We start from the raw sequence: 21,492 nt of genomic DNA, 5'->3' as shown, positions 1-21,492 counted from the left end.
CCCTGGTCCCAGGGAAGCAGCAGACTTCCCTGTGGGAAAGCTCTGGCCAGCATATGGGACCTTCGGTTCCCCTCAGAATGGAATCTCCTATTACTATCGCCCTCCTCTTTCTCTTCTCAGAAGCAGTCTTAATATGAGGTGTGGTGGATGAAAACAAACTCCAGGGTGAGAAGCAATGGAATTGTTTATTTTGAGAAAAATGTTCCCTTATATACTTTTACAGTGGGAACTGAGAATAAGCAATCAGGATACAGAGTGGAAACAGCACTCACACCTGCTCCTTGGCACATACACAGTTCTTGGGTTCCCAGGATGTAGCCAATCACACACCAATCACACGATAAACAGTGTTCTGCTTTATGCCAACATTCACAGTGCTGCTCACAGCAAGCCCTGGCCCTTAGCTGTTTTCATATTGTTTTTATCTACTCCTTTATAGATAAAGGAGGTGTCGCGAGCCGGTACCGGGGGGCTACCGGCTGTCAGGATACTTTTGCGACTCCCGCTCTCGATGTGGAGGGGTTTGTGAATGAGCCCGAGGGTCACACGCGGCGCTGCCTCTCACGGAGCAACGGCCGCCGTGGGACCGTATTTCCGGGTGGTAGCTAGAAAGCACCCCCCACTCCACCACGCTCAGAACTTGCCTCTAAAGCCAAGATTTACTCCACAAACTAATAGGTTTATTAAGGGTTAACACAAACCGAGGGATGATGTTTAGGGACAATGCAGGTGTGAATGGCTACCAGGGATATCAATATGTATGTGGTGAGAAAGTGTCCTTTAGGGAGGCAATGCAAAGGTGCTTTTAAGGGAGAGGATTAAGGACCAAAGGGAGGAGGGGAGGAGGGAAGGAAACCCGACGCCGGTCCTCCTTAAGAGGTCGCGCTGTATGTGCGAGTATGAGGAAAGGAATGTGTGTGTGTGTGTGTGTGTGTGTGTGTGTGAGGTGATGTTACCCTCCGGCGCCTTGTCCAGCGTTGGTCGGTGGCCGGAAGGCAGGACGGCAGGTCCGTGGTGTCGGAGGGGCAGCCTCTCGGCAGCGGGTGCAGCGCCCGTTGGTTTCCTCTCAAGCGGCAGCAACACGGGGAGGGGGCTCCGGCCCCGACCCCAGGGCTCGGGACCCCGGCACGCTCGGCGCTGAGGCTCAGGCTGGACCCGGGGCAGGCAGGCAGGCATCTCGGTAGAGGCTCCGCTCCCAGCCGTTCACTACGGGAGCAGACAAGGACCATCTACATTGCGGACAAAGGTATGTTTACTGAATAAGTAGCTGCAGCATGGGCTGCTGGTAAGGCGCGCAGAGACGTCTGGCGCACAGCGTAGTCCCAGGTAGGGTACCCAGGTAGGGGCCGTCGTATGCGGGTAGAGGGACAAACGGGGTGTGACGGAGGACGTGCATACTTCCAATGACTGTATAAGAGGGGGTTTGCAGTAGGGTTGCTGTTTGCAATGCTTCCTGCCGGAGCACCGCTGCTCTACACCGTAGTTAGAGTGTGACAAGAGTGAGGGGCAGGACGTGCATACTTCCGATGACTGTATAAGGGGGGTTTGCGGTAGGGTCGCTGCTGGCAAATGCCTCCTGCAGGGACACTCATACTCTTAAGATGGCCCGGAGTGAATGAGAGATCTCGGGGTGTGTGTGAATGAAGTGTGGCTGAGACGTGCAATTAAGCACGGAGCGAGTGTGGAGTTCTGATCCGCGGTTCCGTAGCTCCGCGAGGGCCGCGGCCGGAGACGAACGAAGCGAAAAGCGTTAAGAGATCGCTGTGTGAGTGTGTAACATGGGTTGTTAAAGAAAAGAGATCTCTGTTTCAAAAGGTAAAAACACCCCCAAAACAAAGTTTGGACTGTCTTAGATGTAACATATCAACACCATGTATAGTATGGATTATGAATACTATTGTTGTGGAATTACTGCTTTGTGACTGATACTGTTACTGGCAGCTGTTGCAATTGGAGTAAGTTGTTGAACTTTGGGATATAACTGAGGGAGGGTTCCAAACGCAGAGAAGTGAGGAACTAAAAAGAGGAAACAAAAATGGGAAATACCCAGGAAAAAGAAATCCTAAGGAAAAGCCCCTTAGGATGCATATTAGCACATTGGAAAGATATTGCTGGGTCGAAGGGTACCGAAAATAAAAAGGCCCTTATTAAGTACTGCAATCAGTGGTGGCCACTTTATAGACTAAAAAATGAGGCAAAATGGCCACTAAATGGGAGCTTAGACTATAATACCCTTCTACAATTAATATTGTTCCTAAGAAGAGAAGGGAAGTGGGATGAAGTATCATATGCAGATATGTTTTTCACCCTCTGAAATCATCCTGATTGGCAAAGGGACTGTGGTCTAGTCCCACCGCAAGACCCCTTGGTACTCGCTTTGGAAAGGGAGAATAACAGGGAGTTAAAAGGAAAATTAAAACGGTGTTGCTCAGCATGTAGTATTGGACAAAGGTGCACAAAAACTGAGAAGCAACGCCAGGTATCAGAACCTGATTTAACAGACATGTTTAAACCTCCTCCACGACGGCCCCTTCCCCCGCAACCACAGGAACAGGATGGGGGCTTAGACCCAGATTCTACTCCTACCCCTTCTCCCCCGGGTAGTCCAGTATCCTGTCGCACCAGGAGCAAGCCTGCCCGGACAGTCTTACAGGCACCCCTCCGGGAGGCAGTAAGTCCAGAAGGGGGAACCATGCTGATAAAAGTGCCCTTTTCAAGCATGGATTTAGAAAGTTGGAGGAAAGTTGTAAGAGAGTTTCAAAGTGACCCAGTAAGTGTAACCAGGCAATTTCAGTTTATTTTGAAACAGCAGAACCCTGATTGGAGTGACATACAATTATTGCTGGATTGTTTGACAGAGACAGAAAAACAGCTAGTCCTGAAAGCAGCAGGGGATTTAGCAGCGGACCAATGCCAAATCAAAGGGAAAGGGCAGTGGCATTTGCAGATGAGGACTGACTGAGATCTGGGGAATCTACCTTAGCAGATCCACTGGTTATAATAGAGCTAGGGAGAGAACAAAGGGAAGTAGAATTTCTGGTGGATACGGGAGCAACTTACTCAGTTCTGAATCAAGCTCTGATGCCTTTGGGAGAAGAATATGTTATTGTAAAAGGAGCTACTGGCCAAAATGAAAAAGCATATTTTTGTAAACCATTAAAATATAAATTGGGAAAACAGATGGTGGTCCACAAATTTCTATATTTGCCTGACTCCCCTAAATCTCTTTTGGGGAGAGACCTCCTGGAACAATTGCAAGCCATTATTAAATTTAAGAATGGGGAATTTACTCTGGAAGTAAATGATCAACAATATGTACAAATAATGAGTCTACTTTTAGCAGATCTTCCAATAGAAGGAAAGATGAGTGAGGAAATTAGCAACCAGGTATACCCAGGAGTATGGGCGACAGGCATACCAGGGCGAGCTAAAAATGCCACACCAGTCACCGTGAAATTGAAAGAGGGACAAAGACCGGTAAGAATAAAACAGTATCCTCTAAAGCGGGAGGCTCGGGAAGGTATTCAACCCATTATTGAGAAATTTTTAAACCAGGGATTATTAAAGGAATGTGAATCTGACTTTAATACTCCTATCCTGCCAGTAAAGAAACCAGATGGATCTTACCGAATTGTACAAGACCTGAGGGCAATTAACAAAATAACTGAAGATTTGTATCCCGTAGTAGCTAACCCCTATACCTTGCTTACTACCCTGACCCATGAACTAACTTGGTTTACTGTTCTAGATTTAAAGGATGCCTTCTTTTGCCTCCCTCTCCACGAGTCTAGCCAGAGGCTATTCGCCTTTGAATGGGAAAACCCTAAAAGTGGCCGTAAAACCCAATTAACCTGGACGGTGTTGCCTCAAGGATTCAAGAACAGTCCCATGATACTCGGCAATCAACTAGCCAAAGATCTTGAAAGTTGGGACCCGCCATCTCACAAAGGCAAGGTTCTTCAATACGTAGACGACTTGCTTGTAGCCACAGAAACTAGAGAAGGTTGTACAGCCTGGATGGTGAGTCTCTTAAACTTTTTGGGCTTACAGGGGTACCGGGTCTCCCAGAAGAAGGCACAAGTAGTACAACAGCAGGTTGTTTATTTGGGCTATGAAATCAGTGCAGGGGTCCGTACCCTAGGACAAAGCCGAAAGGAGGCAATTTGCCAGACACCACAGCCCAGGACTGTGAAAGAACTACGCACCTTTTTGGGCATGACTGGATGGTGCAGGCTCTGGATTTACAACTATGGGCTCCTGGTGAAACCTTTGTATGACCTTATCAAGGTATGCGAGAGTGAACTGAAGTGGACCCCAGAAGCAATCAGGGCCTACACAGATTTAAAAAGAGCCTTAATGTCAGCACCCGCGCTCGGACTTCCGGACGTGGGTAAACCTTTCCTTTTATTCTCGCATGAGAAACAGGGAATCGCCTTGGGAATCCTAGCCCAGGACCTCGGGCCCTATTGAAGGGCTGTGGCCTATTTCTCCAAACAATTGGATGAGACTGCAAAAGGGTGGCCAGGGTGTCTCAGAGCAGTGGCAGCTACTATCTTGAATATTCAGGAAGCTCGTAAGTTCACCTTGGGCCAGAAAATGACTGTGCTTGTCTCTCACACAGTGTCGGCAGTCTTGGAAGCTAAAGGCGGTCATTGGTTATCACCACAAAGGTTCCTGAAATACCAGGCTATCATGGTAGAACAGGATGATGTAGAGATAGTGGTGACTAATATTGTCAGCCCAGCTTCTTTTTTAGATGGCAACCAAGGGGAGATTGTGGAACATGACTGCTTAGAGACTATTGAAGCAGTATACTCCAGCCATCCAGACCTAAAGGACATTCCATTGGAGGGAACCGAAGACTGGTTCACAGATGGAAGTGGTTATATGGTGAGCGGCACCCGATACTCAGGATATGCTGTTACAGCAACTGACAGGGTCCTGGACTCTAGACCGCTACCTGCTTCAACCTCGGCTCAGAAAGCAGAAATAATTGCCTTGACAAAGGCCCTTGAGAAAGCTAAAGAACTGAGGGTCAACATATGGACTGATTCTAAATACGCATTTGGAGTGGTGCATGTTCATGGAGCCATTTGGAAGGAGAGAGGACTCTTGAACTCTCAGGGAAACACCATTAAGCATGCCACAGAAATTCTGAAACTTCTGGAAGCCGTCCAATTACCAGAAAAAGTGGCTATCATGCACGTAAATGCACACCAGAAAGTACGGTCAGCCATAGAAAAAGGCAATGAGTTCGCGGACAGAGAGGCAAAACAAGTGGCACGGGTGGAACAGGTAACCGAGAGAGCGCTAATTCCAGATGGTAAGGTCATACTGGAGGGAAAACCTCACTATAATAAGGAAGACCTTAAACTTATAGGGGATTTAGATGGGGAATATAACCAGGATGGATGGGCAGTTACTCCACAGCAGAAAATTATAGCCCCCTCACACATGATATGGTTAGTAGTTTGAGAGGAACATAGGAAAGGTCATTGGGGAGCAGAAGCACTGTACAAATATTTGATTGGGAAAATCATTGCCAGAAACCTGTATACAACAGTGCGACAGGTGACACAACAGTGTGATCTTTGCCTTCAGACTACCCCCAAAGGAGGCCCAAAACTGGAAATGGGCCAGATAGGAAGAGGTAACCTGCCTGGACAGCAATGGCAAATTGATTTCTCAGAACTTCCAAGAAAAGGGGGGTACCGGTATTTATTGGTATTAACTGATACTTTTTCAGGATGGCCAGAAGCATTTCCTTGCAGGACGGCAAAAGCTCGGGAGGTTACCAAAGTCTTGTTACAAGAAATCATTCCAAGGATTGGTGTACCCTCAGCAATGTCCTCAGATAGGGGACCAACAAGTGAGCTTACAACTGGGGATTGACTGGCAACTGCATACTCCCTACCGGCCTCAATCGAGTGGCCAGGTAGAGAAAATTAATCACTTGATCAAACAACAGATTGTAAAATTGGGGCAGGAAGCAAGCTTGCCTTGGCCACAATCCCTGCCTCTGGCTCTTTTACGAATCAGAACAAGGCCTAGAGCCGGGGAGGGAGTGAGTTCTTTTGAAATCCTGTATGGAAAGCCATATTCTGTAAGGATGGGAATATCATCACAAACAGGGGAAGAGCAATTGAATGGGTACCTCATAGAGCTGAGCAAACAACTTAGAAAGATTGAAAAACATGTATACAGCACAAGGGGTAGGGGACTTGATGGGCCAGCACATATATCTCCTGGCGATTTTGTATATGTAAAGTCTCTTGCAGACAAGACTCTGGAACCGCAGTGGGAAGGACCATTCCAAGTGCTGCTGACCTCCTTCACAGCCATCAAGATCAAGGAACAGAGTGCCTGGATCCATCACTCCAGAGTGAAAAGAGCACACAAAACCCCATGGGAGGTTACTCAGGTGCAGCCTGGAAAATTGTATTTTACATGCTGCTGATCCTCATAGAGGCTTGGGATCACAATTAATATATTATGGTAATCAATAGGGTGGCTCAGGACAATGATTCTTGGGGATTTACAGAGTTATGGGAGAATCTTACTTCATGGCTCCCTAACTTTGCTTGGCTGAGACAACTGTTTATAGTATTAGTGGGGCTATTCATTTTAGGAACTCTAACCTGTGTACTGTTAAAATGTTTTCTCTGGTGCTCTCAGAGCACTGGAGATGCTTACAGTGATTGGAAAAAGCATCTCTTGCATCAAAAGTTGGAATCTAACAAATATTTTCAAAAGATGCTTGACAAAGAATCTATGTATTAGCGTAAAGTAAAAGAATTTACTAACTATATAGAAAAGGGGGGAACTGATCTGAGGAAAACCAGATGGCCTCCCTTGGTAAAAAAGGACTAACACATAAGGAGTAAACAGGATGGCATTGTTTAGCATCGATAAGGCTTGGAATGTATAGATAAGGTTTGGATTGTGAGGGAAGGTGTTGTGTAAGAGGATGTTCCCCCAGAAACTTGCTGAGAAAGCAAGCACATGGTGCAGACCCCAGAAAGGAATGCCGAGAGGTGAAAAGTGCACAGCGAGGAAGACATACAGCCTTCATCCCAGAGACCCCTGCCCACGACCACCAGAAGACACTGCGCAGGTGCAACAAGGAGGAGCTCGGGGGGGCAACTCATTGTAATAACCCGTCCCTATCCTTGGACACCTAATGTATATGCAACAACATGGATGAATATGTATTACTTTGTGTCATATAATGAGCTTGCCAACAGCTCTAGGGTGTGCACGCTTGTGGAGGAGTGATCCCCCATGCACCCAGCGCTGAATAAACATACCTTCTTTGTAACCTTACTGGTTGTAAAGTCGTTATTCCGCACGTCAGTTGGATGGGGCTTTTTGCAGCCTGGTCTAGTGGGAAGTGTCCCTGCTCATAGCAGGGCGTTGGAACCTGATGATCTTTAAGGTCCCTCCCAACCTTCACCATTCTATGATTCTATGACTGTAGGGAATCCTTCCTGAGGAGAAAGGAGTGGCAGGAAACAACAAACTGTGGACTCACTCTAAAGCCCATCCCCTATCCCCCTGTGCCTCTGGGGGGAAGGAGGTAGAGAAATCGGGAACAAAGTAATTTGGGAGGGGTGGGGGTAATGTATATAAGCGCTGCTCTTTGTGTTTTCTGTGTCCTGTGTGCATTTGATCAGTTATTGTTTTCCCCCAAGTTGAGCCTGTTTTGCCCGTGACCTTATTCAGTGAAGAACCCATCCTTACCTTTTGTCTCAACCCATGAGCCTTTGTCCTCCCCCTCTTAGTGTGTGCATGTGTATGTGTCTGTGGGGCTGTGTAGTTTAGTTTTCAATCCAGCCAAGTCTCTCTCTTTTTCTCTCTCTCCTTCCCTACCTGGGTGGGAGGGGGAGGGGATCGAGAGCATTGTTGTCAATCCTGAGTCAAACGGTGGCAACAATTCATCGGCACCCAATGTGGGGCTCGATTTTAAGCCCAAATTATAAATGGAATGGAATATCTCTGGCCAATTTTGCTGTCTGTCTAACTCAGCCTCCTACGGGGGGGTCATAGATCTCCCCGTAGTGTCTGAGCTGGCAGAGTAAAGATGCGACCTTGAAGACCCAGCAGTTACAAAAACATTCCACTGTCTTATCAGCTTTACTTAGAACACACTGTGACTAGTTAAATGAAAGCTTGCTGAAGGAAAAAAAATCAATAAAAGGAAAATTTGCTTCATCCTGGCTCAAACCAGGACACCATATATCTACATAAGCTCAGAGGAAGGTCAGAGATCACAGAAGACAACTTAATTCCTGCTGCTTCTTCCCTTCTCTTCAGTCCATGTCTGGCATCCATCACCATTGACCCCTATGCTGTCCATCTCCTGACCCTCATAACTCTACGCTCTCTCTGGCAGCAGTCCAGGACTTTTCAGGACTATTCACAGCTAAGGAGAATGCTGTGGTAGTTGCTGGGGGTGGGGGGAGGCAATAGGGTTTTGCACATTCCTGAACACATTTGTATATAATTGTGTATATTTTCTTTTATCATTAGTGTTTAATTAAAGCTGTGTAGTTTAGTTTTCAATCCAGAGCATCTCTCTTCTCATTCTCTCTCTCCTTCCCTACCTGGGTGGGAGGGAGAGGGAATCGAGAACGTTCTTGATCCTGAGTCAAACCGTGACAACAATTTATCGCTCTATATTTTACCAACTGTCAAATTAAGGATTCTCCCCCAGAGTCATATTACCTTGAGGTACACATTGTACTTTGCCATCCTCCATCATCATACACCAGGTATGTCCACATCTGTGAGCAAAAGCAACTCCCTGGACAGGTTTACCTTTGCCTGAAGCAAGATAAACCGAGACACTTTTACCCAACCCGTTTCTTTCACATACCACAGGGACTTTATCCCCATCTGCAGTATGTAAAAGGTCTGACTGAGCAGGACCAGCCCGATTGATGGTTCTCCTGGTATTAACTAACCAGGTGGCATTTGCCAAATCTTTGTTCCAGTTTTTGGAAGTTCCAGCACCCACTGCCTTCAAGGTAGCTTTTAAAAGACCATTGTACCTTTCAATTTTCCATGAGGCTTGTGCATAGTATGGAATATGGTAGATCCACTCAATACCATGTTCTTTAGCCCAGTCACTGACAAGACTGTTTTTGAAATGAGTCCTATTGTCTGACTCAATTATTTCTGGAGTACTGTGTCTCCACAAGATTTGGTTCTCAAGGCCCAGGATAGCATTCTAGGCTGTGGCATGAGGCACAGGATACGTTTCCAACCATCCTGTATTTGTTTCCACCACTGAAAGCACATAGCGCTGTGGTGGTTAAGACACGGACTCCAGGGTGAGAAGCAATGGAATTGTTTGTTATTAGAAAATGCTCCCTTATATACTTTTACAATGGGAACTGAGAATAAGCAACTGGGGTACAGAGAGTGTAAACAGCACTCACACCTGCTCCTTGGCACAAGCACAGTCCTTGGGTTCCCAGGATGTAGCCAATCACACATCGAGCACAATAAGGAGCGTTCTGATTTTTGTCAACATTCACAGTGCTGCTCACAGCAAGCCCTGGCCCCTGGCTGGTCTCATATTGTTTTGTCTACTTCTTTACAGATAGAGGAGGCCCTTTTTCTTTTCCCATGGCTATTCTCCACATCTCCCCCTTTTTTGTTTTTTCAATAGCCACTTAAGATGAGGGTAGACATGATCTGGTCTTTGGTGTGTTGCAATCGTCGAATGGATGTCCAGATGCAACCATTTGGTGATTCATGCAAGCTGCAGGCTTTGTAGCCTGCCCTCCTGGATGGCCCTCTTATAACAGAGGAAGCCATTCCTCACATCAAGGTCTGGTGTGGCATGTGTCTCCACTGCTCAACACCTGCTGGGTTGCAGCCAACAGCGGAGCTCAAGGTTGGTGGCAAACACAGAGGCCAATCCAGTCTTGCCCTTGACTGTGGTAGGAGGCGCTTGGCCAGTCCCAGTCCTTTCACCTGCTTATCAGTGCAGAGCTTCACCTGCCTCCTACAGTAACGAGTTACTACTGTGACAAAGTACATACAGATTTGTATTAATAGTATCATTACAACAGGGTGCAGCAGCGTGTTGAAGATCCCAGTGGCCGTGAGAGACCAGCCAAATAAAATTTCTCACCATTGGTGTTTGTCACCGTTTGACTCGGGTTCGACAGCAATGCTCTCGATCCCCTCCCCCTCCCACCCAGGTAGGGAAGGAGAGAGAGAAAAAGAGAGAGACTTGGCTGGATTGAAAACTAAACTACACAGCTTTAATTAAACACTAATGATATAAGAAAATATATACAATCGTGTTCAGGTCTGTGCAGAAGCCTCTTGTCTCCCCCCACCCCCAGCAACTTCCACAGCACTCCCCTGAGCTGGGAACAGACCTGAAGAATCCCAGACGGCTGCTGGAGAAAGCGGGTCAGGAGAGCTCGAGCCTAAGGGTCGACGGTGATGGATGGATGGAGTTCTCCCCTGACGCTGGCCATGGACGGAAGAGAAGGGAAGAAGAAGAAGCAGGAAGGAAGTTGTCTTCTGTGATCTCTGACCTTCCTCTGAGCTTACGTAGATATATGGAATGGAATATCTCTGGCCAGTTTTCTGTCTAACTCAGCCTCCTACGGGGGGGTCATAGATCTCCCCGTAGTGTCTGAGCCAGCAGAGTAAAGATGCGACCTTAAAGACCGAGCAGTTAGAAAAACATTCCAGTGTCTTTTCAGTTTTGGCTAGAACACACTGTTGCTAATTAAACAAAAGCTTGCTGAAGGAAAAAAAATCAGTAAAAGGAAAATTGGCTTCATTCTGGCTCAAACCAAGACAGTGTTCTCCCACCTTCTTAATGCATTCCCAATCACAATGCAGATGCAATCTGTCGCAAGACGGTACTGGGGGGCTACCGGCTGTCAGGATGCTTTTGCGACTCCCCCTCCCGATGTGGAGGGGTTTGTGAATAAGACCGAGGGTCACACGTGGCACTCGCCTCTCACGGAGGAACGGCCACTGCGGGACCGTATTCCAGGGAGGTAGTTAGAAAGCACCCCCACCCCCCCCCGCTCAGAAACTGCCTCTAAAACCAAGGTTTACTCCACAAACTAATCGGTTTATTAAGGGTTAACACAAACCGAGGGATGATGTTTAGGGATAATGCAAATGTGAATGGCTACCAGGGATATCAATATGTATGTAGCGAGAAAGTGTCCTTTAGGGAGGCAATGCAAAGGTGCTTTTAAGGGAGAGGATTAAGGACCAAAGGGAGGAGGGGAGGAGGGAAGGAAACCCGACGCCAGTCCTCCTTAAGAGGCCGCGCTGTGTGTGCGAGTATGAGGAAAGGAATGTGTGTGTGGTGATGTTACCCTCCGGCGGCTTGTCCCCGACGGCTCCGTTCCCAGCGGAACGGGCTTGTCCCCGTCTCGGAAGGCAGGACGGCAGGTCCGTGGTGTCGGAGGGGCGGCCTCTCGGCAGCGGGTGCAGCGCCCGTTGGTTTCCCCTCAACCGGCAGCAACACGGGGGGGCTCCGGCCCCGACTCCAGGGCTCAGGACCCCGGCACGCTCGGCGCTGAGGCTCAGGCTGGACCCGGGGCAGGCAGGCAGGCAGGCACCAGTGTCCGCAGCAGGGGCGTGTCCCAAGCAGAAAGCGTCCGAACGGGCCTCAGGGAGGAGGGAAGGGTCCACCTGCTGCCCTCGCCACCTTTTATACCCCCTGACCCACCTGTCCAGTCAGTGTCACTGTCCAGAGCCAATGAGCATCCATGAGCTCCAAGTTAGGGTGGTGACTGCCAGGGGCACAGGATGGCTTGTCGCTCATCCTTTCTGTCCCGTGCCACATCTGTTGTTTTGGGTTCAGTTGTCCTTGAGAAGCAAGTCTGTTTTAGTTCGTTAGCTGGGGATAATCAGGAGAGGCCTTCGCTGGCTTAAAAGGCATTTTGTTTAGACTTATGTGCAAAATAGCAGCAAAATTTGGAGCATGCCCAAATTGACGCTCGGCTGCAGATGTCAGCAGACGTGTGCCAGAATGATTAAAAAAATTAAGTACATATGTGGCTTTATCTAAATGCTTCTGTGGTGAAAGTGGATTCCCCCTTTTTTGTTTTAACAACATAGCTTTCAAGGTGCTGTGGGTATGTTCAATAATAGCCTGGCCCGTTGGGGAGTGGGGAATGCCTGTTACATGGGACACCCCCCATTGCTGTAAAAAATATTGCATGGGTCGAGAGATATAGGCAGGACCATTGTCCATCTTGATTTCGTGAGGCACCCCTAAAACTGCAAAACAATGAAGCCAATGCTTTCGGACATCTCGAGATTTTTCTCCGGTGGCCGCAGTGGCAGCCACAAACCCAGAAAAGGTGTCTACTGTAACATGAACATACTTCTGACGACTGAAAGTGGGAAAATGTGTGACATCAGTTTGCCACAGCTCATTGGCATGTAATCCTCTAGGGTTCACACCTTCAGTAAGAGACATTAGAGCTAGCTGTTGACAATCAGCACAGGCACATACAATGTCCTTAGCCTGTTCCATAGTAAGGCCAAAAATTTTGCGAAGGGAACTAGCATTCTGATGAAATAAATCATGAGACAGATGTGCTCGCTCAAAGGCTTGAGAGGTTGAAATTGCCATAGTGAGACTGTCTGCAACACGATTACCCTCTGCTGTCAGTCCAGGCAGAGTAGTATGAGACCGAATATGCATGATAAAATAAGGATGTTTGTGGCTCTTCAATGTCTTTGCTAACTGTATAAATAATTCAAACAACTGGCGATTGTGAACCTCCTTAAGGAAAGAGTCAGCTATCCTTTGTACAATACCCACCATATATAAAGAATCTGCAACAATATTCAAAGGCTCTGAGGGAGAAAGGGAAAAAGCATGGAGCACGGCAGACAGTTCTACCATTCTAGTGGGACTTTCCTCTGTAATTATTGATGATTGCCAGTCCTTACCTGTTTCTGGTCGCCAAACCACTATAGCCTTGTGTGATCGCCCTGAGCCATCAACAAACACTGTATGGGCAACTTCCAATGGCATCACAGACGCCAATATATGAGGCTGCAAAGGCTGATCTGAAAAAGAATGAAGCAACATGCTGTGGGAGAGAAAATTTAAAAATGTTTAAATAATCAGCAAGGGCAGCTTACAATGACAGTGATTCATGTAACAATGTGTCAAAGACCTCCTTAGTCAATGGGAAATAAATACAATCAGGATCCTTTCCTGACAGTTGCTGAACTCTCAACCTGCCTCGGGAAATCACACTGATGACCATGTCCAATGAAGTAGTCACTGTTTTGGTAAAAGCATGCAACAGAAACACCCAATCCAGGACAAAGAGATTCATGTCCATCTCTTTCCATTGTCTGATCAGTCCATACGGTTGGTGTGGGGAATGGTCCATCTTCTCTCCCCCCACATAAGACTAAACAAAATGCCTTTCAAGCCAGCAAAATAGGAGTGGCATCTTTTATGCTGATTTAGCCGAGGAGGAACTGGAACAGGCCCCTTGCTCTACCAGATAAGTCCACAGCAAGAAAAGAGCATGAGGGTTGCGATAACTGGCAGCAAAATGGACAATAGGTTAAAGACTGCCTCTGAAAGAGTACATACCTAGACAATGCTAATTGGCTAATTTGAACAGTGGTGCCTAATTCGAACAGTGATTTCTGATCTATAAAAAGAGGGCAAGTTCTGCAGGCTCTGCTCTCTCTGCCGCCCAGGAGACCCTGCTGCAGTACCAGAAGCTGCCTGGAATACCAGCACTGCTGCCTGGAGAAGCCGAGAGGGAAGGGGGGGCTGTCCCGCAACTGCTGCCCAGAGAAGCCGAGGGGGGGCCACCCGTAACCACTCCACGGGGAGCCAGCACGCTCCCTGAGGGACTACTGCTCGCCAGAGCCTGTCTGGCTTGAGCCTGCCCGAGCCTAACACCGGAGCCGGAGCCAATCCGGACCGGAGCCCACGGCTGCCTGCCCGGTCCGCCTGCTGCTCTGCCCTGGGATTGGAGTCCACCGCGGCTCACGGAGGAGCTGCATCCACCTGCCTGCCTGTTGCTGGTGGGTCGCCCCTGATACCGGGAAGCTGGCCCCCCCACGGACCTGCTACCGAGCCCTGCCAGCCGGAAAAGAAGCCGGAAGGGTAAACACATACATACGCATACACACACTCTCCCTAACTTTCCTGCCGGGCTCAACTCGTACCTTTTTACTCCACTGATTCCACACCTCTCCCTCGGAGTCTACATTTAATAAGACCATAGTACTTTTGAATTATTTGCCGGACATATCCCTAGCCTACCTTTCCTGAACCTTAGTCCCTCAGTTTGTGTTAACCCTTAATAAACCGGTAAATTTGTAAACTAAACATTGGTCTCAGTAACAATTTGTGGGCGTGGTGAGGGCGGTGTTTCTAGTCTCCGCTCTAAGATTTGGTCTAGCAGTGATCAATCCTCTGTGAGAGGTGAGTGCTGTGTGTGCCCTCGGTCTGTTTTAAATACCCCTCCACATTGTGGGGGGAAGTCGTGGAAGCATCCTGACAGCCGGTAGCCTCTGTGACAGCATTGGCTCACCACAGTTGGAAAGTACTATAAATCACAGAGAGACGGGCAAAGCAGATTGCAAGCTATGCACATGAGAAAATGCAATTTTTTCAGCCACATGGTCTAATGCTTGTTTCGCCTCAGCTGTGAGGAGCTGAGATGACATTAAGTCAGCCTCACCTTTTATGAGCTAAAAAAGTGGAGATAATTCCACTGTAGTGATTCCCAATAACGGTCTAATCCAATTGATGGTCCCTAAAAACTTCTGCAGATCATGTAAAGTATTAATGGAGGTAGCAATATGAAGATGTTGAGGGAAAACTGTACCTGCATACAGCCACCAACCCAAATATTTCCAGGGAGCTTCCTCTTGGATTTTTTCAGGTGCTATTTGCAAACCATAAGTTGCCAGAGAGTGTTTCAGCTGAGTCAGCACCTGCAACAAATCTGCTTGCTGTTTAGCAGCTAACAGTATATCATCCATAAAATGATAAATTGTTACATGGGGAAATTCTGCTCTAATGGAAGAAATGGCACTGTCCACCACAATCTGACATATGGTGGGGGTGTTCATCATTCCTTGTGGCAGTACCACCCACTGGTATCTTTGCATGGGCCCTTGGTTGTTAATGGAAGGCACTGAAAAGGCAAAATGTTCACAGTCATCAGGATGCAACAATATGGTAAAAAAGCAATCCTTAAGATCAATCACATACAAAGGCCACTCTGCAGGAATCATTGAAGGATTTGGAATTCCAGGTTGTAAGGCCCTCATTGGCTGCATGACAGCATTCACTGCCCTAAGATCTTGTAACAAGCGCCATTTCCCAGATTTTTTCGGTATAACAAATATAGGTGTGTTCCAAGGACTGGTAGAAGGTACAATGTGCCCACAGATTAACTGCTCCTGTACCAATTTTTGCACCTGTTCCAGCTTCACCCTTCAAAGGCCACTGATCTACCCAAACCGAAATGTCAGTCAGCCAAGTCAGTAAACTCTGTTGTCCATCTCCTCCTCCTGGCTGGAGGCAGGGCACCTCTAAGGTTGAGCATTAGAGCTCGATGAACCATCCTGGTTGTTGACTGGTGCAACCTTCTTCTTGGAAGAACCATCTCCTGGCTTTGTTCTGTTTAGTAGATCTTGCACACATAACTGGAGAATATCAGTGGGTATCTTGTCCCAGACACTCATGTCCTCTTTAAAATAATTTTTCATGAGAGACCACAGGTGGCGTCGCAGTGTGTCCCGTCTCTCTCGCTGTTGTCTCGTAGCAGGACGTCTCTTCTTAATGTCTGCAACACGTGACCAGTTGTCTCTAGGGAGAATCTGGAGTTTACTTCCCCATCCGTTTGGCATCTTATTCTTTCTGTCAATCATTTTTTTCAATGGCTGAGGTGTGGAACTGGAGGGAATCAGAGATTATGTCTCCATACTGTCGTGCTTTGAAAGCCACGTCACACACAGTTGGTCTTGTATAATCGTCAAAGCATCCCATGAAGGAGAATATATGGGCATGTGTTGCTGGGACAGCCTGTGCAAACCTCCAGAACATTTGTGTGTCACACAGAACATCATCAGGATTTGTAAGTCCATCTTGATCATAGATCACTTCTCGCACAGCTATCTCTCTGAAGTATGTGATGGCTTTCTCAAGAGTGGGTGTTCTGCTCCGGAGCCATTCGATGTCACCCTTGTGGGGGTATCTCTCTCTCACAGCTGAAAGAAGTCAGTCCCAAGGGGTGGTAATTCCCACCTTTCTACTGAGTGCTCTGTCAATACCAGCATCTCTGGCCAGGGATCCCAACTGCTTGGCTTCTCTCTCATCCACGTTGTAGGTTTCAGCACCACTATCAAAGCATCGGAGCAACCAAGGAAGAATTCCCTCACCATCAGTGCGGGTGAAGTCCTTTCTCATGAGGCGCAGTTCTTTCATAGAGAAAGGCTGGACAAGGTCATCGTCATAATCTGATTGAGGAGGGCCTGCTTTTCTATCTGCTTGAGAGTGGCCTGATTGTTATCTGTTTGAGAGGTACCTGCTCCATCAACTGATTTAGAATCCTCTCCTTCCTCAGTTTCAGTCTCTGTTGTTATAAGAAGCTTCGTATGTCTCAGGGAGGAGAGTTTTGCCTTTGCCTTGCTTCTGGACACAGGATGAACTAGCCTGATTTGAAAGGGAGTGGACTTTATCTTTGTAGAAGCAGTTGTTTTTGTAGCAGCACTTGTAGAGGCAGCTGTTTTTGTAGCAGTACGAGTGGTGGTACCAGGAGCAGTGGAGTTGGCAGCAGCAGTGGCAGCAGCATTGCCTGTGGGGGACTGGCAGTGAGTAGAACAGCATCTTGCCCTACGCATCCACAATGCATTATAAATATTCAGCAGAAGCATCCCCACTGCAACAATGCTATTCAGATCAAGAGCTGGGAGATTCAGCTCAAAAGAGAATGGAGATTTCAAGTTGAACCAGCTACTGCTGTTATCAACATGAACCGTTCCATTCACTTTAGGAGTTGTACCACTAGGACTTGTACTGTAACTGTACACATACAGTGCCCCCATAAAGAACAGTATCATAACCCCTAGGATCACTAGGTTGGCAATTATACGGTTGATTATGGCTACAGTTCTGTCAATAAACCATAAAACAATCACAGGAGCAGCTACAAAGAGCAGTATGCCCTTGGCTGTATACCACATGTACCACTGCAGGTTTGGAAAAAGATCCAGTAGATTCATTGCAGTAAGTGTCCGTTCAGTTTTCAATCCATCAGGAAATTGAGCAGAATTGTTACCCATTGCTATCTGAGGGATTCCTCCCATCAGAGATGGAATTTTGAACACTCCCAATTAATCAAAATGTGTAATCTGGCCTTAAAATCGTGCCCCACGTTGGGTGCCAATAAATTGTTGTCACCGTTTGACTCGGGTCTGACAACAATGTTCTCGATCCCCTCCCCCTCCCACCCAGGTAGGGAAGGAGAGAGAGAAAAAGAGAGAGACTTGGCTGGATTGAAAACTAAACTACACAGCTTTAATTAAACACTAATGATATAAGAAAATATATACAATTATATACAGATATGTTCAGGTATGTGCAAGAGCCTCTCGCCTCCCCTCACCCCCAGCAACTCCCACAGCACTCCCCTGAGCTGGAACAGTTCCGAGAAATCCTGGAGCTGCTACTGGAGAAAGCGGAGAGTGATGAGGGTCAGGAGAGCTCGAGCCTAAGGGTCGACGGTGATGGATGGACGGAGTCCTCTCCGGATGCCGGCCATGGACGGAAGATAAGGGAAGAAGAAGCAGGAAGGAAGTTGTCTTCTGTGATCTCTGACCTTCCTCTGAGCTTACGTAGATATATGGAATGGAATATCTCTGGCCAATTTTGCTGCCTGTCTAATTCAGCCTCCTACGGAGGGTTCATAGATCTCCCCATAGTGTCTGAGCCGGCAGAGTGAAGATGTGACCTTGAAGCCCCAGTAGTTAGAAAAACATTCCAATGTCTTATCAGCCTAGCTAGAACAGAATGTTGCTAGTTGAAAGAAATCCAGCTGAAGAAAAAAAAATCAGTAAAAAGGAAAACTGGCTTCATCCTGGCTCAAACCAGGACAGTTGGCTAAAGCAGTGGCAGCAGAACAACTGGCAGCAAAAAGGTAAACCTATTTGGGTTGCTGACCTGTGGAAAGACACTGTAGCTTGTATAGAGAAACTGGTGGTAAAAGTGCGTCATGTAGATGCACACGTGCCTCTGAGTTGAGCCACTGAGGAACATCGACACAACCAATGAGCAGATGAGGCTGCTCAAGTGTTCCAAATAGACTTGGATTGGGAACATAAGGGTGAATTCTTTCTAGCTCGATGGACCCATGACACTTCAGGTCATCAGGGCAGAGATGCAACATATATTCATTCAGTATAATTTTGTGGGAAACGGTTCTTCTTCTTCCCCACATAAGTCTAAACAAAATGCCTTTTAAGCCAGCAAAGTCCTTCTGCTGATTATACCCAGCTAACGGACCAAAACCAGGCCTGCTGCTCAAGGACAAATGAAAGCAAAACAAAAGATGTTATACAAGGCAGGAAGGATGGGCAACAAGTTTTGAATTGCCCCTAATAGTTACCACCCTAACTTGGGGCTCATGGATGCTTATTGGCTCTGGACATTATTATGTTCATGCATTGTGGCAGTGACACTGACTGGACAAGGGGTCACTGGGGTATAAAAGGCAACAGGTTTTGCAGGTGAGAGCGGCCTGCGTGGATGCTTCTTGTGTGGGATACCCCCCTGCTGCTCATTGAACTTGCCCTGCTGCAGAGCCAGGCACCGGGACTCTTCCAGGCCTGCTAGTCTGCCTGCCTGCCCCGGCGATCCAGCCTGAGCCATAACAGTGTGCGCACCAGGGTTCTGACCCCTGGTCCACCGAGTTCTTCCCGCAGCCGTCAGGGCCGGGGCCGGAGCCCCCCTCCGTTTTGCTGCCAGTTGCTGGGGAAACCAAGCCGCTGCCTCTCAGGGGGAATAGTCACTGCCGCTGCCGAGCCGCAAGGGGCTGCCCCCTCGAAACCATGGACTTCAGGACCCTGCCGTAGCTGCCTGCTGTGAGGGGGGGGGCACCCACTGCCGCTGCTGCCACTGCCGCTGCCGCTGCCGCCTCTGCCGCTAGGGAAGAAGCCGCCGGGGACTGCACTAAGGGCTGCACCCTACCCCCCAAGCCAGGTGCCGGAGGGGAACCGCCTCGCCGCGGGAGGGTAACGACACCATACAACCCCCCTTCCTCTTCCCATACTTGCACACACACATCGCGACCACTTTTAAGGAGGACTGTCGTCGGGCTTGCCCTTCTCCCTCCCTCTCCTTTGATCCACAACCCTCTCTTGGAGAAAACGTCTTAAGGGCATCGTACTTTTGCATTACTTCCCTGATATACCCTAGGTAGCCATTTGCCATTTTTACATTTCTCCTAAACCTCATCCCTCAGTTTGTGTTAGTCTTTAATAAACCGGTTAATTCGTAAACTAAACATTGGCCTCAGTAACAATTTGTGGGCGTGGTAAGTGTAGTATTCTAATCTTCGCTCTAAAATACGGTCCCGCAGCGGCCGTTCCTCTGTGAGAGGTGAGTGCCACGTGTGTGACCTCGGGTTAATTAAAAAACCCCTCCTAATTGGGGGGGGAAGTCGCAAAAGCATCCTGACAGCCAGTAGCCTCTGTAACAGCATCGGCTCGCGACAAATCTTTACACACAATAGTATCACAATTATATCAATTGAAATTCCCCATGAGTATTCTAACTTTGAAAACTCATTTTCAGGCAATTTTTACTGTCTTCTAATTTATACGATGGACACCATTGATTACAATATTGTTTCATCTTTTCTTTTGTTAGAAGATCCTCTCTAAATTTTTCCCAGTGTTTCAGGATGCATCCTTAAGGGATACAAGAGATTTACTGTTTCTCTTCTGTGGGCGATCAGCTATGGGCTGCGGGTGGCCTTGATCTCGACAAACTACAGCTGTGTCCTTGACGGTTAGAGATAAACAAGTTTGAGGGAGAGAAGGTATGTGAGATACAGATGTGTGGTGACATTCTTGTAAGAAAATATAAGAAGCTTGTAGCCTATCAGAATAAGATAGAACGTGTGAACAGAAGCTGTTAACCGATAGGAAGGAAGCGTAAGGCACGTGGACAGGAGAGCAAAGTATAAAAATGCAATGTAACCCTTAATAAACCGCTGATGCTTGTGACCATCATGGTGTGTCAGCTGTGTGTCTGCCACAAATGGTGACCCCGACGTGATAGGGATCAGTGACTGCAGACCTGAGAGCAGCTGGTGGTGGAGCCCAGCTAAGCAAAAAAAGGCAGATCGAGAGCCTAGTCCGGACACAGAAGAAATACACACCTTTGGGGAGAAAAGGTGAGCAGCTGGGAACATAAATATGGGGGTGCAGATATCAGCAGAAGAGAGGTCTATATTAACCATTCTGCTACAAATACTGAAAAAGCGGGGCATAAAATATGATGAGCATGTGCTACGTACTTTGCTTGTCTGGTGCAAGAAGAATGGTGTGCAGGGTGATGCGCAAACAGCTTTTTTTATAGAGACATGGGAGGAGGCGGGGCGTGCGCTTTGGGATGCTGCTACAAAGGGGAATGAAATGGCCACAAAGTCGTTAACAACTTGGCGGCTTGTGCTGGAGTCGTTAAAACAGTTTAAGGCAGATCGGGAAGCTGCAGCCGCGGCAGCTGCAGCCACGGCACCGGCATTGCCAGCCCCAGTGCAAGTGACTTCCAAATCGGCTCCCACGGCCCCTGCATGCATGGACGTGCCATTCCCACCCCCTCCACCTCCTGAAGTGCCCCCGTTGACTCCGAATCTGAGGGAGAGTTTAAGGAAGCGGCAAAAAAGGAACCTGTGAGTTCGTGTTTAATAGATTTATCAGCCCTCGGAGAGAATGGGGGAGTTAAGTGTCGGCCCCCCGCCCCCCCTTCAGAACTCGCTAACTGTACAGCCTGTGATTTCAGCCCCCGGAGGGAATGACGGGAGTGACATGTCGACCTTCTGCCCCCCCCTTCAGAATTTACTGACTATTCAGCCGGTTTCTGTAGCAATTAAAGGCGCAGACCCAGGCAAATTTTGGAAGAAATTGTATGAGCAAGCTAAAGAGGCAGGGGAAGTGGAACTGGCCGGTGATATTTTGGCTTGCCCTGTTATTCGTGGTAATGGGGAGGAACCAGATGACTGGGATCCGTTTCATTGGAGTATTATACGTGATTTAAGAACTACGATTATGCAACATGGATTTACCTCGCCGTATGCTCAATCATTATTACGAATTATTTTTTCTAATGAACTAACTCCTTTTGACTGTCGTAACATAGCACAGATTTGCTTCACACCAACGCAGTTACTTTTATTTGAAGCGCAATGGCGCCGACTAGTGAATGAAGCAGCTCTGGCCAATTTG

The 21,492-nt window shown here is 47.8% G+C and overlaps 1 protein-coding gene across 1 annotated transcript in view; it reads right to left on the bottom strand.

Moving 5' to 3' along the window:
* Nucleotides 1-17,973: 17,973 nt before the first annotated feature.
* The window catches only part of LOC127395183 (uncharacterized), a 432,114-nt gene continuing 428,595 nt past the window's right edge, over nucleotides 17,974-21,492 (bottom strand). The window contains exon 2 of the mRNA XM_051641744.1: nucleotides 17,974-17,996. The gene's annotated coding sequence lies outside the window, so the exon portion shown is untranslated. The remainder of the gene's footprint in view (nucleotides 17,997-21,492) is intronic.

The sequence above is a fragment of the Apus apus genome, chromosome W (assembly GCF_020740795.1).
Source record: "Apus apus isolate bApuApu2 chromosome W, bApuApu2.pri.cur, whole genome shotgun sequence".
Lineage (NCBI taxonomy): Eukaryota > Metazoa > Chordata > Aves > Apodiformes > Apodidae > Apus > Apus apus.
Note: the sequence above shows the minus strand (reverse complement) of the source record. Positions and strands in the feature narration are given on the sequence as shown.